Source organism: Lissotriton helveticus, chromosome 10, assembly GCF_964261635.1.
Source record: "Lissotriton helveticus chromosome 10, aLisHel1.1, whole genome shotgun sequence".
Lineage (NCBI taxonomy): Eukaryota > Metazoa > Chordata > Amphibia > Caudata > Salamandridae > Lissotriton > Lissotriton helveticus.
The window spans coordinates 15,698,810-15,715,080 of record NC_136071.1 but is presented as its reverse complement, the minus strand read 5'-3'; the positions used below and the strand labels follow the sequence as shown (position 1 = coordinate 15,715,080).

The 16,271-nt window shown below is 49.0% G+C and overlaps 1 protein-coding gene across 3 annotated transcripts in view; it reads right to left on the bottom strand.

Annotated features, from left to right (window-relative positions):
• The window catches only part of BGN (biglycan), a 204,248-nt gene that overhangs the window by 18,347 nt on the left and 169,630 nt on the right, over positions 1–16,271 (bottom strand). The gene's annotated exons all lie outside the window — the stretch shown is intronic.

Genomic DNA, 16,271 nt, shown 5'->3' with positions numbered 1-16,271 from the left:
CCTCCACAGGTCACTTCAAGATATGCAGCTCTCAGTTTTCAGGAGATGAGACAGATCTGTGTCTCCAGGAAACTGAAGCAGGGGTCTAACCCCACCATTCCCTTTCTGATAGGTCTCTTAGAGACATATGATGCCAGAAAGCTTTCTCAGTTACATGAGAACATGCCAGCCTTAGAGGGAACCTCTGGAGATCCAGACCTCCCCAACACTGCTACTGCAGTTGAGGAGGAGGAGGATCAGGAGGAACTCTCTGGGGATGAGGTAGACAAAGGTCTTGAGGTAGTCAGAAGGCTAACCAGGACCAACTTAGACTTACTTGGGCTAGGATCTGGGGGACCCCCAGTACTAACCCGAAGTGGGCCTAACCTTGGAGTTAGGAGAGATAGATCTCTTTCAAGGGACTCCAATAGATCTCTGCACTCTAATGCCTCTTCTCAGGGGAGAAGGAATCCTCCACAGAGGAGATTTACTTCCCCTCAGAGAAGGGAGCATGAGGCTAGGATGAGGCAAGCTGAACTGAGGATTGAAAGGGAAGAAATTGCCCTGGCCAAAGAGAAGCTTGCCTTTGCTAGAGAGCAGCAGATGAGTGGGCTAGCTCCCACTGGTGGCAGCAATCTCCCAAGAGATAGAGAGAAGGGTTTAGACACTAAACACCTGACTAAAATAGTGCCCCCCTTTAAGCAAGGGGATGACATCCAGAAATGGATGGCTGCTCTGGAGAGGGCCTGCACTGTGCAGTGCATTCCCCAGAGTCAGTGGGCAGCTATACTGTGGCTCTCCTTTGATGGTAAAGGTAGAGATAAGCTCCTCACTACAAGAGTGGAGGATGCTAACAATTACCAGGTCCTGAAAAATACACTGGTTGATGGGTTTGGCTTAACCACTGAGCAGTACAGGTTGCTGTTCAGGGATACCCAGAAAACTCAGTCTCAGGACTGGTCTGACTTTGTTGATTGTGCCACTAAGGCTTTGGAAGGCTGGCTACTGGGTAGTAAGGTTACTGATTTCAAGGGATTGTATAATCTAATTATGAGAGAGCAAGTCTTAAATAATTGTCAGAACCAGTTATTACACCAGCACCTGGTAGACTCTGATCTGACCTCTCCACAAGAATTGGGTAAGAGGGCAGACAAATGGGTCAGAACCAGGATTAGGCCCAAGAACCAAGGTGGTGACCAGAAAAAGGAATCAACCAAGCCTCAAGAGAAGGGTGGGAATAAATCTACAGATCAAACCACATCAGGGCCCCAAAAATCCTCTGAGGGGGGTGGGTCCCAGAATCCTTCCAATAACCAGAAGAAACCTTATTGTTATCCCTGTAAACAGGTGGGTCATTTAAAAACTGACAGCAGTTGCCCAAAGAATAACAATAAGGAAAACATACCCCCAAGTAACATTCCCAAACCTCCTGTTACTACTAGTAGTAATCCCCCAGGTGGTGGGAGTGCCCCCAAGAATTTGGGTGCATTTACTTTGGGAGTTCCTGGGGACTCTGGCCTAACCAGGTCCCCTGACTTAGATACTCTTGTCTGTGAGACTGGCATGGGGTTTGCCAACTTCACAACTTGTCCCAACACTTTGGGCAAGTACAGACAGGAGCCCCTCATCAATGGTATAAAAGTTGAGGCCTATAGAGATACAGGGGCTAGCATCACTATGGTGACTGAGAGTCTAGTCCCCTCAAGGCAACTTTTACCTGGTGCCACATACCAGGTGACCAATATTGATGGAGTACGGAGAGATCATCCCATGGCAGTGGTCAATCTCAGCTGGGGAGGTGTCACTGGCCACAAGAGAGTGGCAGTGTCACCAAACTTGCCTGTAGATTGCCTACTGGGGAATGATTTAGAGCTCTCAGCCTGGGCTGAAGTAGAGCAAGAAACCCATTCTAAAATGGTAAACCCCCAAGGTAAGGTTAGTGGGGCAGTGATAGCCACAGCCCCAGTCCAAGATGTCCTCCCTGAACAGGTCAGGAGGGTTGTGCCAGTCACAACCCCATCTCAGACAACTTCCTTCCCAGAACAGGTTGTCAAGGCTGTCATGGTAACAGCCCACACCCAAACTGAGCCCCCTCCTGAAAAGGTTGGGAGAGTTGTGATGGCCACAGCTCAAACTCAGACAGATGATAGTGTTGTGAAGCCTGAAACTATGGATCACTCCACTCAGACAGGGAGCATTGAGGAGGAAGAGAAATCTCCCTCCCACCAGACTTTAGGAAAAGATCAGCCTCCTCAGGGAACTGATCTGACCCCTTGTGAAGAAACTGCCACAGAGGTAGTCAGGCCTAGCCTGGCAGAACCCCTGATGTCAGTGGACCCTTCCAAGGTGGGGCCCAGTCTGGAGCAGGTAACCTGCCCCTCTCTACCCTGCCTCAGTCAGCCCAGGGCTGTAGAGGTCAGGGAGGCCAGTGTTGGACCCCAAAGGGCCCCCTGTCCAAAAGAACCCCCCAATCAGCAGATTAAGGGCACTGAAGCTAGTAGTCCTAGCCAAGTGAAAATAAAACAAACTCCTGAGGGATCCCCCTTAAATTTAGTTAGGGACCTCCCACAGATGGACACTGTTGGACACAGCCAAACTTGGGACCTGAGGGCCCCAGACCTGACCTGCCCCTCCAGTAAGCCAAACAGAGGGACCCAACCTCCAGCTGTAGGTAGCCAGAGGTTGACCCTGAGAGCCCAAAACAACTCAGTCTTGGAAAGAAAGGCCTCTATGGTGGATAGTGATTGGAGGAAGCTGAGCCCAAAATTAGTGGAGCCTCACTTCAGTACTCCATTTCAGCACCAGCCTTTTACTTTGCCAAAACACACCACAGGTAGAGATTCCCTATGGTGGAGACCCTCAGACACCCTTAGGGTGAGGGATTGCTTAGTGGACCATGAGATAGGGGGTAACCATGCCAGTGCTGGTACTTCCTTATATGGCCACTCAGGCAATATAGGCTTACCTGGCAAGGCTAGCCTTATCTCCTTTCGTTTGGGGGGGGGTTATGTAGGAAGGTAGATCCCTGACTATGGTTGCCCCCAACTTTTTGCCTGGTGTTTTGCTGGTTTTCTGACTTAGTTGACCTGGGGCCCTGCTATTCAGGACCCCAGGCCTACTGCTCTCTCTGTAAAATGGATTCCATGTACCTTAGGTACATATCTAAATTGGATACTGAGTCACCTTATCAGTCCCTGTACAGTGTACCTTAGGTACCCAGGGCATAGGTGTACCCAGGGCCTACCAGGGGCTGCAGCATGTATTATGCCACCCCTGGCTGGCCATCCAAATCTGACACAACTGGCTGCTTGACAGCTGGGGCAAGGTGGTGTAATCACCCTTTGCTTTAGATATAGTATACCTATATCTAACCCTAAAAATGGACACACAGATCTCCTATCAGTCACTCCTATGGCAGGCCTTAACAATCCTGAAGGCAGAGTGCTTGGAATCGTGTGAGATGGTGCTCTGGCATGAGCTGAGCCTGTCTGCGGCTTTCGGGATCCATCCCTTAGCCGTTTCCATGATATCGCATACCAAATACTCTTAAGTGCATTATAATCCTCGCGGTTATATGCCAACTCTGGTATCGCTTTATCAAAACATGTCGAGTAAGGTGTCATACGAATTGGAATACTAACCCCTCGCCAATTCTGGCGACGGGGTTAGCATTCCACCCTTCTAGAGGGACACGACATGTATGTAACCCCTAACCCCGGTTAAAGTCAAACAGAGCCTCAGCTCCACAAAATGGATGCTGCCACCGAGACACAAGTCTGCCCTCCTGCTGCTGGGAGTCCTCCCAGAGCAGGAGATAAGGACAAAGGGTTTCCTGCCAGGGGCGGTGCCAGCACCGTCCCAGACAGGGTTTTGTGTATTGTAGGTAGGCAGGGCTTTAGAGGAAGGTGACTGCAAGTGGCACCCCGGTGCTCACTGTGCATAGGCCGGCTGAAACCAGTTCCAGGGGCACTCCAGCCCCTGGCCTGGGGAAAGCCCGCCAAGGAAGTGGGTGTAACCACCCCCCTCCTGGTCCCACCCATAGGGCAGGACCTAGTCGCGTGCCAGCCCCCTTTTTACAGGATAAAGGTAGGAACTGGCCCCCTTCCAAATCAGATCATCTTTGAATCCTGAAACTACTTTCTGCGAAAGGAACTCAAGACTTCTTCCTAAGATTTCTCCCTTGTGACTAAGGAGTAGTCACCCTGCATCCGCAGGCACCACCTAAGAACACTGCGGTCTGCTGCAAGTCCTTCCTCCGGAATCCGACTGCCCAGCTCGACGAGAACCGGCTTCCCTGGCACCTCTGACCTCTACCCACCTCTACAGCCCAGCTGAGAACCGTGGGTGCGACGAGACCTCAAGGGACCGGCCATCTGCAAGACTGCACGACTTCTTTCCAGCAAGCCCGCCGAGTGAATTCCTGGTGAGTGCTTTGGGGTCCGAGAAGCCCCGACCCTGAGCCGCTCCAGCACCGAAGTGCAGCCCCCCAGCATCTCCACGATCTGCGTGGGGCCCTTCTGCTTTTGGCTGCTCACCGCGTTGTTTGGCTACTAGCCCGCTGGCTTGTGGCCTTCCCGACGACGCCCGACGACATTTCTGCTGCTGGTCTGGTTGCTCCAGACTGGCCCTTGCTTCCCTCCATCGGAGAAGTACCCTGGACCCTCCTGGTCCACCCAAGACGCCATTTTAGGTCCACCGCGTGGGCCTTGCATTTGCCAAGACTTGTTGCCCAATCCTGGGTCCAGCGACGTCGACAGCAAGAACCTTCGTGGGACAGCTCGCACCTCCATCCTGGTCGCCGACAACGCCTCCTGGTCCAAGAGACTGCAGAGCCCAGCAGCACCCACTCACCTGACTGCGGTGACTTCGCCCGGTGCCATCCTGGTGCCCACTCAATCACTGGCTAGTGATTCAAGAACTTGGTCCCCTCTGCTTTCAGGTTTCTTCTTCCTTGATCCAGGCTTGGATCCATCGAACTTTCCTTCACTGGTCGCCTGCCAGCAACTTCCTTCTTCCAGGCTCCTGGTCCGGCAACGAGATCCCCGACGTCTTTTCAGACCTATGCAGCTGCAGCCCCTGGGCTAGGTAACTTCGGCACTTCGGTGTCCCAGCATAGCCTCACTATCCTAGGGTCAGGATCCACTGTCGTTTTCTTCCTACCAGGTCGGGTTCGCCCGTGAACACTAACTTTGCCTTTACTAGCCTCCATAGACTTTGTCCCGCATCCCGCGTGAGAGTGCACACTCGGCACCCGAGTCCCCTAGGTCTCCTAGAAGTAATCTAACGATTCCCTAGTTAAGTCCTAGCGATTCCAAAGCCTATTAGTACTGTACTTACCTGCTAGTAATTTCGCATTCCACTTTTTAAGTATATGGTTTTTCGTGCCCCTCGGGCATTTGTGTATAACGTGCTAACTTAAGTATTTTCGTAAGAGTTTTGTTGTGTGCCTAGCACCCTGTCCTCATAAAGAGTACAGGGTTGTTGTGATTCTAATAAATACACTGTTTATTTTCATAACACTTGTGTGGTGTCCTTTCACTGGGTGTTCAAGGGGTAATGTGATGGTAAAACAGCTGGCTTAACACGCCCTCTAGAGTCTTAGCCTTAGACTGCTCGTATCCATGCTACTAGGATAGCTGGTCTATAAGGTTGACTTACAACCAATCATCAATAAGGGTTGTTTGGACTGATATATAGTGATCACTAGAATAGTGAACACTGCACATCAGGCCAACTTCTCACACCGACAAAATAAAAATATGTTTGGAATATACACGTTTATACGTACAATGTAATAAATAGGCTAATCGTAAGTGATATGTGCGTGTAACACTGGCATTGTTTTCGTTTTAAAAATTAATAAGAAAGGCATATATTTTAGTGCCTAAATTATACGCTGGAATCGAATTCCGGCATTTGCGTGCGATTCAACTGCTTGACCCTCGGCAGCCCGCTTCTAGATCGCGCCTTTTGTTTTTCTTGTCCGACTGATGCGAGCGACGCTTGGAGAACTGGGTTTCGTGCGGGAAAGTGCCCAAAACACTGCGCAGGCGTAGAGTGTTCTTGGCCGCGTCTCCGGCTCCGACAAGTGACGTCAGGCGGGCGCACGCACTTCTGCGCAGGCGCAGAGTGTTCTTGGCCGCGTCTCCGGCTCCGCCTGCTAATGGCGTACAAGAGGTGTTGGACGGCACTGGAGTCCCTGGCCGTTCCTTGCCGCGTCGCCCCCGCCCGCCGTAGCAGCACCGGAGCCCCTGGCCGCATCGCACCCGTCCATCCACTGGGAGCCAGGCAGAAGGAGCCCGCAAGAAAAGAGCCTGGTGAGGTAAGGGGGGGGCGTGTGTGTATGCAGTGTGTGTGCGCGTGGGTGTGCGTGTGTGTATGCAGTGTGTGTGCGCGTGGGTCTGCGTGTGTGTATGCAATGTGTGTGTGCCTGTGTATGCCTGTGTATGTGCGCATGCGTGAGTGTGGAGTGTGTTTGCGCAAGGGAATGTGGCACAAGAGGGGCACGGCGCCGTGCGCGCTCACGAGGTCAAATCTGAGCAAATCTGCGCTCGTGCACCCTCTTGTGTCCACATTCCCAGAAACGGGTGACAATAGATGTCTTCGCTGACTAAGCAATGCTTTGCATTGCTTACGTCTAGCTCGACCTAAAAACAATGGAAACAGCCTGATGTCTCTAGTTCTTATCAGCCTCAGTGCCTCCCTGACCCACCAGCATGTCAGGCACCGCTGGGCCGCAGATTTACAAGCCCCTTGCACCTCTTTGTGCCGCCATTGCGTCACTTTTTTTGACGCAACGGCGGCGGTATCAATGCGCCCTATTTACAACGTGACGCATCTAGGGAGATGTGTCACGTTGTGAAGCCCTTTGTCACTTTATACCTGCGTCAGGTATAATGTATGCAGGGGGCGTTCCCACGCAGGAACGCCTCATATTAGTGACGCAGTGAAATCTACAAAACCACTGCGTCAAAACCTTACGCCTGCTTGACGCAGAGTAATGGGAATAGGCCACAAAATGCATTGCTGAAGTTGCCTCCTGCTTGCGACACGACTCCAGCAATGCGTGACTTTTGCCCAAACAGATGCGTCAGAATTTCTAAATACGACGCATCCATGGTGGCGCAAGGATTTTTTAGGGTGGCGCAAGGAAAGTGACGAATATCCATAGATGCGTCACTTTCTTGTAAATCTGCCCCATTATGCCCAGGCGTCAAGGCGCTACCACCGAAAAAGAAGCTGCCCAGAGAGGCCTCTATTTTGCAGGTGAAAGAACTGAGAACCGGGTGGATAAACGTCAGCGTGGACGGGTGGAGAAATTAGAAATAGGGCAAAGGCCCCTCATGGGTGGCAAGTTAACTCTTAGATCACCTTTTCTCTTTAGACCTGTGGATGCGGCTCTCATCACAATAGAGAGAGAGAGGGGAGAGAGAGAGAGAGAGAAAGGAAGGAGAAAGAGAGAGAGAAATAGAGAGAGAGAGAGAGAGAGAGAGAGAGAGAGAGAGAGAGAAAGGAGAGAGAGGAGGGAGAAAGAGAGACAGAAAGAGAAAGACAGAGGGAGAGAGAGAGAAAGGAGGAAGAGAGAGGGGGAGAGAGAGAGAAATAGAGGGAGGGGTAGAGAGAGAGAGATAGAGGGAGAGGGAGGAGAGAGAGTCAGGAGGGATAGAGAGGGTAGGGAGAGAGATGGGAAGATGGAGAAGGGGAGAAAGAGAAAGTGAGAGGGAGCTAGATAGACAGAGAGAGAGAACGAGAGAGAGAATGAGAGAGAGAGAGAGAGGAGAGAGAGAGAGAGAGAGGAGAGAGAGAGAGAGAGAGAAAGACAGAGGGGGAGAGAGGGAGCACAGAGAGAGAAAAAGAGAGAGGGGTCGAGAAAGAGAGAGAGAGAGAGAGAGATAGGAGAGGGGGGAAGGAGAGAGGGAGAATGAGAGAGGGAGAGAGAGAGAGAGGGGGACAGAGTAGAGGAGAATGAGGGAGGGAGAGAAAGAGACAGAGAGAGTGAGAAAGAGAGAGAGAAGACTATACTTGAAAGAGCCCAAACAGAAGCATGGTTCTTTCTGTAGAAAAGTCACGTTTCTAAATCTCCTTAGATTTTGGAAATTAATTTAATAACATTTCCACAGACGAGCGCGTTTGTTTTACATAACTGTCTCTTAACATGCTACAGCAAGAATATGCACCTTTTCCAGTCTGTGTGAGATTGGTTTGTTTCTTGTGCTACACTGCCATCGTGTGGTGAATTGTTGCACTGTTTTTTCTGAAACAAAAAGGCTATTTTCAAGCAGAAAAAGCAAAAATGGAGGGAAATTGAGCGTTGGAAAGTTAGGGGCATATTTACAAGCCCCTTGCGCCACGGGGGGGGCACTTTTAATATGGGAAAAAGTGACGCACCGGCGGCGCAAGGGACTTCTCTCCATGAAGAGGGGACAGTAGTAGGGTCGTTTCTACTAAGACCCAGACGTGGTGCTTACATAGAACTTTACATACAATTGTCTATTTCCTTTTTTAACATTGCCTTTCTGTTTTAATTCAATTTAATTATCTATCAGTCAGCAGTAGCGGCTGGTGTGCGGGCGGAGTGGTAGGGGGTGTTAGGGGGACGATGGGATGGGAAATAGACAATTCATAAACATTGAAAAAGAAATTAAAAGAACTTACCTTCTGCATGCCACCAGACATTCTTATCGGTGTCCTCGCTGCTGCACAGGCTCCCAGCCTCCCCTGTGGCCAATCCTGATGCTGCTCTCATGTTTGAAAGCAGCATCAGGATTGGCCGGAGTGCTGGGAATTTGCGCTCCCAGGAAGGCTGGGGGCCTGTGGTTTGCTGTCTCCAACCCAGCAACTCAGGTGGATGGAGACAGCTCTGTGTGCATGTTCGTTTAGCCGGGCCTAAGACGGCCGGCCAAACCGACATGCGCACTGACAACAGTGTAACTACTCCCACTGCCCTTGCGATGGCCCGTTAACGCAGTATTCTGTGTTAAATGGGCGTGCAATGGATGTTGCTGGGGGCGTTCCAAGCAACATCCATGGCCTTTTGACACTGTCCCAGATCTACGAGAAATCGTGAATCTGAGGCAGCGCCCAAAGCTTACGCCTCCTCAGGGGAGGTGTAAGGGAGGCGCAACAAGGAGAAATATCTTTATTTCTCCTCGTTTTTCCTTTTTGTATGTGTGCTCCATTTTTCAGCACACGTAGAAAGAGGAAAAGTCTCTTCTGATTATTTTTGGACAGAAAGGTTTCCCTTCCTGAGCAAAAATAAGCATCCCCGCAAAGCAGGCACCCTTACGCCATGGTGCAAAGGTGCCTGCGTTGGCGCAAGCAGCCCATTGTGCGCCGCCGCAGGGGAAAAGGACAGGAATGCGCCCGATCTTAGAGATACGGCGCACTCCTGCCCTTTTCTTTTGCCGTACGACTGCGCCGCAGGAAGGCCATAAATGAGGCCCAGTGAGTGTAGGTTTATGGGTTTATCTGTGTATTTGGGCACTGAAGGCACATTTTGAAAATGAAGAAGTGTATCCGTTGCAAGTCTTACGTGCCACCACTTTCGGGGATCTGTAGATGCCATTGCATTAAGGCAGCTCTGGAACACACTTTAAAGTGTTTTTTTCTTTCAGGTACTAGTTTAGCTCTGTACTGATGAGAGATAAAAGGCTGGCTGTAGGTTATTGTCCTAATTCTTGCAGTGGCTGTGACATTATAATATTGGTCATGCATGTAGAAAAGTGACCAGGTGGGAACCCTGGGGGACACAGGGCGTCTTCAATACTGTCACAATGGTGCCCATCCTCCATAAACCTCTCATAACAGGAGCTTTTTCTTTCTTGTTTTATAATGTGTAATCCATAGAGAGCTGCACTAGTTTCACCAACCCACTGAGCTGTCTTACTCATAACCAACAGTACATCGTCTGCAGCCACTCCGCTCCTCTCCTGTGACCTCGCCAACTTCACCCCATGGACGTCCCAGAGCAGCACTCACAGACTTGAAAAAACATTTCCCTTTATCCCTCGGTGGGGTAGGACCTCCTCCCCCACTCTCCACAAGCACCGGTTGGGACTCGGTTGGGATTCTTTGCTGTGAGTGCACCCAGGAGCCTCCTTTCGTTCACGCCTCACAGACGTGCATTGATCACAGCTAATGTTAAACAGGGTTATTTGTTCCAAGATTACACATGGTGAAATCTTGAATCAAGAGTAGAAGAGTAGAGCTACAGCAGCCAGGGAGTGCCAGTGGCCTCAGAGGTGACTCTCATGTCTTAAAAAGTTAGCAGACCCCTCAAATAGATAACCGAGCCCTATTTGTGAACAGTGAATCGACCTTGGATCGAGAGCACGTCGCTGGAGCACTCTATGATGTAAAAGTGTTGTTCTTCTATTTTTGTGACATGTGCGGGTTTTTGTTTTTCCAAATCTGGTCACCCTAGTGATGTTTCTGAAACATCGTTTACAGCGCGGAGATAACATCACGATGCTATTACATTGCGGTTTTCCCAACTCAAGTCGTTAGACCGACTTGCGCTGGATGGCGCTCTAGGACAAGGAATAGTAAAATATACTATCCAACACCTTCCCTACTGTACGTAGACTGGAGTTGGAATAGTAAGGAATATGCTACTTACCAGTATGCATCTGTTCTTGGCATATAGGGCTGCAGAGTGGTACATTTATGAATAGATCGCCATCTGGTGTTGGGCTCGGATGATTGCACTTTGTTTTTCTTCTGGAGAAGTCTTTGTCGTCATAGGTGACTCCTCCTCTCGGTGTTAGTGCGCATGGGCATCGGCTCCATCCTTAGATTGTTTTGCCATAGTAGGGTTAGATGGAGTAGTGTAGTGTAGTACATAAAGATATGCCCATGTAAATGTATCTAAATAAGATAATGTTGGGACAGACACAGGTTTCCGGGGAGGCAGGGAGGGCATGTACCACTCTGCAGCCCTCTATGCCAAGAACAGATGCATACTGGTAAGTAGCATATTCCGTTCGAGGCATATGGGCTGCAGATGGTACATTTATGAATAGATTGTACAGCAGTTACCTCCCTAGCGGTGGTCACCAGTGTCTGTCGCAACTGTCTGAAATAGAGTTTTTAATACAGCTTGGCCCACTCTGGCTTGTTGTGCAGCCTGTACATCAACACAGTAGTGCTTTGTGAATGTATGTGGTGTAGACCAAGTTGCTGCTCTACATATGTCATCTAGGGGAATGTTCCCTAAGAATGCCATAGATGCTCCTAGTTTTCTTGTGGAATGAGCTCTAGGAGGAACAGTTAATGTTCTCTTTGCTTTAATGTAACATATTTGTATACATCTTACAATCCATCTTGCGATGCCTGCTTTAGAGATAGGATTGCCCTTATGTGTTGGGGAAAATGCTACAAATAGTTGTTTAGTTTTCCTGAAGTCTTGTGTTCTTTCTATGTAGTACAAAATGGCTCTTTTAACATCTAGTGTATGTAGAGCCCTTTCTGCCACCGTCTGTGGCTTTGGAAAGAAGACTGGTAATTCCACTGGCTGATTGATGTGGAATGCTGAAATTACTTTAGGCAAGAACTTTGGGTTTGTTCTAAGAACCACTTTATTCTGGTGTATCTGTAGGAATGGTTCTTGTATTGTTAATGCCTGTAACTCGCTTACTCTTCTGAGTGAGGTAATGGCTATAAGGAATGCCACCTTCCATGTAAGGAATTGTATTTCGCACCTATGCATAGGTTCGAAGGGTGGCCCCATTAGTCTGGTGAGTACTACGTTGAGGTTCCAGACTGGGGAAGGTGGTAATCTTGGTGGAATGACTCTTTTAAGACCTTCCATGAATGCTTTTATCGCTGGTACTCTGAACAGTGATATGCGCTGCCTGTTTTGTAGGTATGCTGCTATAGCTGCTAGATGTACTCTGATAGATGTGTACGCTAGATTACATTGCTGTAAGTGTAACAAGTAGCAAATAATCTCCCTTGTTGATACGTCTAGAGGGTTGATATTGTTATTAGTACAGTGTATAGCAAACCTCTTCCACTTAGCTGCATAGCATGGTCTGGTGGTTGGACGTCTCGCTTGTTTAATTATTTCCATGCAATTTGGGGGGAGATCTAAGTACCCAAATTCTAGGATTTCAGGAGCCAGATCGCTAAGTTCAATTGAGTTGGATCTGGGTGCATTATTTCTCCATGGTTCTGTGTAAGGTGCATGGGTAGAATTCGTAGCTTTTGATGTGGCACTTGTGAGAGTTGCAGGAGCGTGGTGAACCACGGCTGTCTTGCCCACGTGGGTGCTACTAGTATCATGGTCATTGAATGTTGTTGCAGTTTCCTGACCACTAATGGGATTAGTGGGAGAGGGGGAAAAGCGTATGCAAATTTGTTGGACCAATTTATCCATAACGCATTGCCCTGCGACAGGTGATGTGGGTACCTGGACGCGAAGCTTTGGCATTTTGCGTTCTGATGAGTGGCAAATAGGTCTATCTCTGGTTGTCCCCATCTTTGGAAGAATGGCTGCAGTATTTGTTGGTGCAGTTCCCATTCGTGTATTTGTTCCGACTGTCTGCTTAAGATGTCTGCTATCTGGTTTTGAACTCCTGGTAGGTGTTCGGCTAACAGATAGATGTTTTGAGGAATGGCCCATCTCCAAATTTCCTGTGCTAGTCTGGATAATTGGAGAGAGTGCGTCCCCCCCTGTTTTTGAATATAATACATTGCTGTCATGTTGTCTGTTCTGATCAGGACTGCTTTGTGGATAACATGTATCTGAAAGGCTTTCAATGCTAGAAACACTGCCAGTAGTTCTAGATAGTTGATGTGCAGTGTTCTTTCCTGCACACTCCACCTTCCTTGTACTGTGTATTTGTCCATATGTGCTCCCCATCCGGTGAGCGATGCGTCTGCTGTTATTGTCACCTGTGGAATTGGCTCTAGGAACGACCGCCCCTTGGTAATGTTTGTTCTGTTCCACCACTTCAGAGAACGGTGTGTGCGGTCGTCTACCAACACCAGATCCGTAATCTGTCCTTGAGCCTGATTCCACTGTGTCGCTAAACATTCTTGTAGCGGACGCATTTGTAGTTTTGCATATGGTATTAGCAGTATGCAGGATGACATCATGCCTAATAGCTGCATGAACACTCTTGCTGTTAGTGAGTGTTGTGGCTGAAATCTCTGAATGATTGTAAGCATTGCTTGGACTCTGATTGGGTTGGGGTACACTTTGGCTTTTTCTGTGTCTATGGTAGCCCCCAGATATTGTTGAACTTTGTTTGGTTGTAGGTGTGACTTTGTGTAGTTCACCGTGAACCCTAGCTGGTGTAGTAGCTGAATTGTCTTTTGTGTGTGTTGCAGACACTCCTCTTGCGACCTGGCTTTTATTAGCCAGTCGTCCAAGTATGGGAAGACATGAATTTGTTGTCTTCTTAGGTGAGCTGCTACCACTGCCAGGCATTTTGTGAACACCCTTGGTGCCGTCGTGACACCAAATGGGAGGACTTTGAACTGATAATGTTGTCCTTCTACCACAAACCTGAGGTATTTCCTGTGGGCTTTGTGAATAGGGATATGAAAGTAAGCGTCTTTTAGATCCAGTGTAGAAAGAAAGTCCCCTTTCTTCAGTAAAGGAAGTACTTGTTGGAGCGTGACCATGTGGAAATGTTCCGAATTTATGTATGCGTTGAGAGGTCTTAGGTCCAGTATTGGCCTTAGAGACCCGTCCTTTTTGGGGATTAGGAAGTATAGGGAGTATACTCCTGTTCCCTGTTGGTGCTGTGGAACCTTCTCTATGGCATGCTTTTCTAGCAGTGATATTACTTCCTGTTTTAACAGTGTCAGGTGATCTTGTTTCATTGGACGCTGTTTGGGGGGGATGTTTGGTGGGGTAGCTGTGAGTTCTAGGCAATAACCATGTTGGATAATTTGTCTTACCCACTTGTCTGATGTGATGTTTTCCCAGACAGGTAGGAACTGTGATAGGCGTCCCCCTACCGGTGTTATATGGTCTGGGGGAAGCTCTATGAAGTCACTGTTTTGGGGTTGGAGAGTTGCGGTTGTTGTTGTTTCCGCGACCTCTACCCTTGTTGTTGTTACCCCTGTATCCACCTCTAGAATTACCTCTGGGTGATGTAGGTGTAAAAGAGGTTTGCTGTTGGTTTGTACCTGTACTTTTGGATCCTCCTCTATAGGTGGATTTACGAAAGGAACCTCTTTGTGTCGGCTGTTGCAATGCTCCCATTGATTTAGCCGTTTCTGTATCCTTTTTCATTTTTTCTAGGGCCTCATCTGTCCCTGTGCCGAAAAGTGTTTTCCCATCAAAAGGTTGGTTAAGTAACGAGGTTTGTACCTCTTGTTTGAATCCTGACACTCTGAGCCATGCATGTCTCCTTAACATGATGCTTGTATTTGTCGACCTTGCCGCAGTTTCTGCCGCGTCTAGGGCGCACTTTATTGAAGTGTTAGTAATTAACTTCCCTTCTTGTATAAGTTGATCAGCTCTCTTTTGATGTTCTTTAGGGAGATGTTTGATGAGTGTTTCTAACTCATCATAATGCGCTCTGTCATACCTTGCAAGTAGTGCTTGCGTATTAGCTATGCGCCAACTGTTTGCCGCTTGAGATGCTACTCTCTTGCCAGAGGCATCTATTAGTTTAGACTCTTTGTCAGGAGGTGGCGCTTCTCCTGTAGATAAAGAGTTTGCTCTCTTGCGAGCGTTTGTGACCACTAGTGAGTCTAGAGGAATTTGTCCCTTAATGTATATTGGGTCTTTTGGAGCTGCCCTATATTTTTTATCAATTCTTGGGTTCAATACCCTAGCCCTCACTGGGTCTTTGAATATCTCTGATGTATGACTGAGAAGGCCTTTTAGCATTGGTAGTGTTCCTGATGTTTTTTGTGCAGTAGGTAGTGTCTCTAATAAGAAGTCCTGTACTAGAGGTTCTGTATGTAGGTCTACCTTATGAAATGTTGCTGCTCTAGTAATGAGTTGTGCAAACCCAGTATTGTCATCAGGAGGTGAAGGTTTTGAGGGATATGACTCAAGGTCGGTATCATTACCTGATCCCACATTATACTCCTCCCATGGGTCTGCCTCCTCTGGGATTGTGTCCTCATCATCCCCAGGGTGTTCCCCCTCCCCTGTGTCACTCTCTCCATCTGTTGTAGGTGTAGATGGACGTGTGGGAGGAATATCTGGCCTATTGTGAGGAAGAGGCGAAGATGGTGTGTGAGGTTTGGGAGAAGGGGGAGGAGTTGTATTCGTCCCCATTGTTCTCTTCTTTGGATGAGCCTTGTCGTCCAAATGTTCATGTTTCCTCTTTTTAGGTAGTTCTGTGACTACCTTGCCAGTCTTTGGGTCAATAAACAAAGTCTTTTGTTTAGGATCCGTTCCGTGTTCCTGTGTCGGTACCGCAGTTTTCGGTTCCGAAAGGTGTTTTTTCTTTGAAATGTCCATTTGTATTTTCGGTGCCGAAGTTTTGTTCGGATCCGACTTCTTCGGTATCGAAGATGTCCCCGGTGTCGAGGGTGTTTTCGGCGCCGAAGCGTGCTTCGGTGTCGACATGGACTGCTTCGACTTCGAGCTTTCCTTGACCTGGTGCTTCGGTGTCGATGTGGTCGGTTTATCGGAACCGGAACCACTATGATGGGGGACCGAGTGTTTCGGTTTCTGTTTCGTTGCCGGGCTCGAAGGCGGGGCGTTGGAAACTTTTTTCGGTTGTCTGACCGGGCTCGAGGGCGGGGTCGACACCGTGCGGGGTCTGTTTTTCGGTAAAGGGACGTCGTCACTCACGGTTTGTTGGACGTCGATTTCCTCGACGTCGGACTCGTCCGCTTCTGACCCCGCCTCGTCGGCCTCTTCTTCCTCCTCTTCTGGGTGCTGGTCCTCGAACAGCTCCGGGATTGCTTGTGACTGCATTCTCGATACCTCGTGTCTTCGGGCTCGACGGTTTCTAATCGTCGACTTTGACGAGAACGCTGCACAGGCCTCACAGTCCCTGGATTCGTGTTCAGGGGACAAGCAGAGGTTGCACACTTCGTGTAGGTCCTTGTGTGGGAACTTAGCACCACACGTTGGACATTTTTTGAATGGAGTCCTTTCCATGGACCCCGGGCTGGACTACGTCGAGTTTCTCGTAGTCGTCGTCCTTCGAATCGCGTCGGTATGGAGTGAAGTCGCGTTCGATAACGATACCGTCGATTTGGAAAGGAATACGCGCCGGTTATAACCTTCTTTGTTGAAGTCGGTCCGGAGCGCTTCGATCCTCATCCGAACCCGATGGCGGAAAAAAACAATCTAAGGATGGAGCCGATGCCCA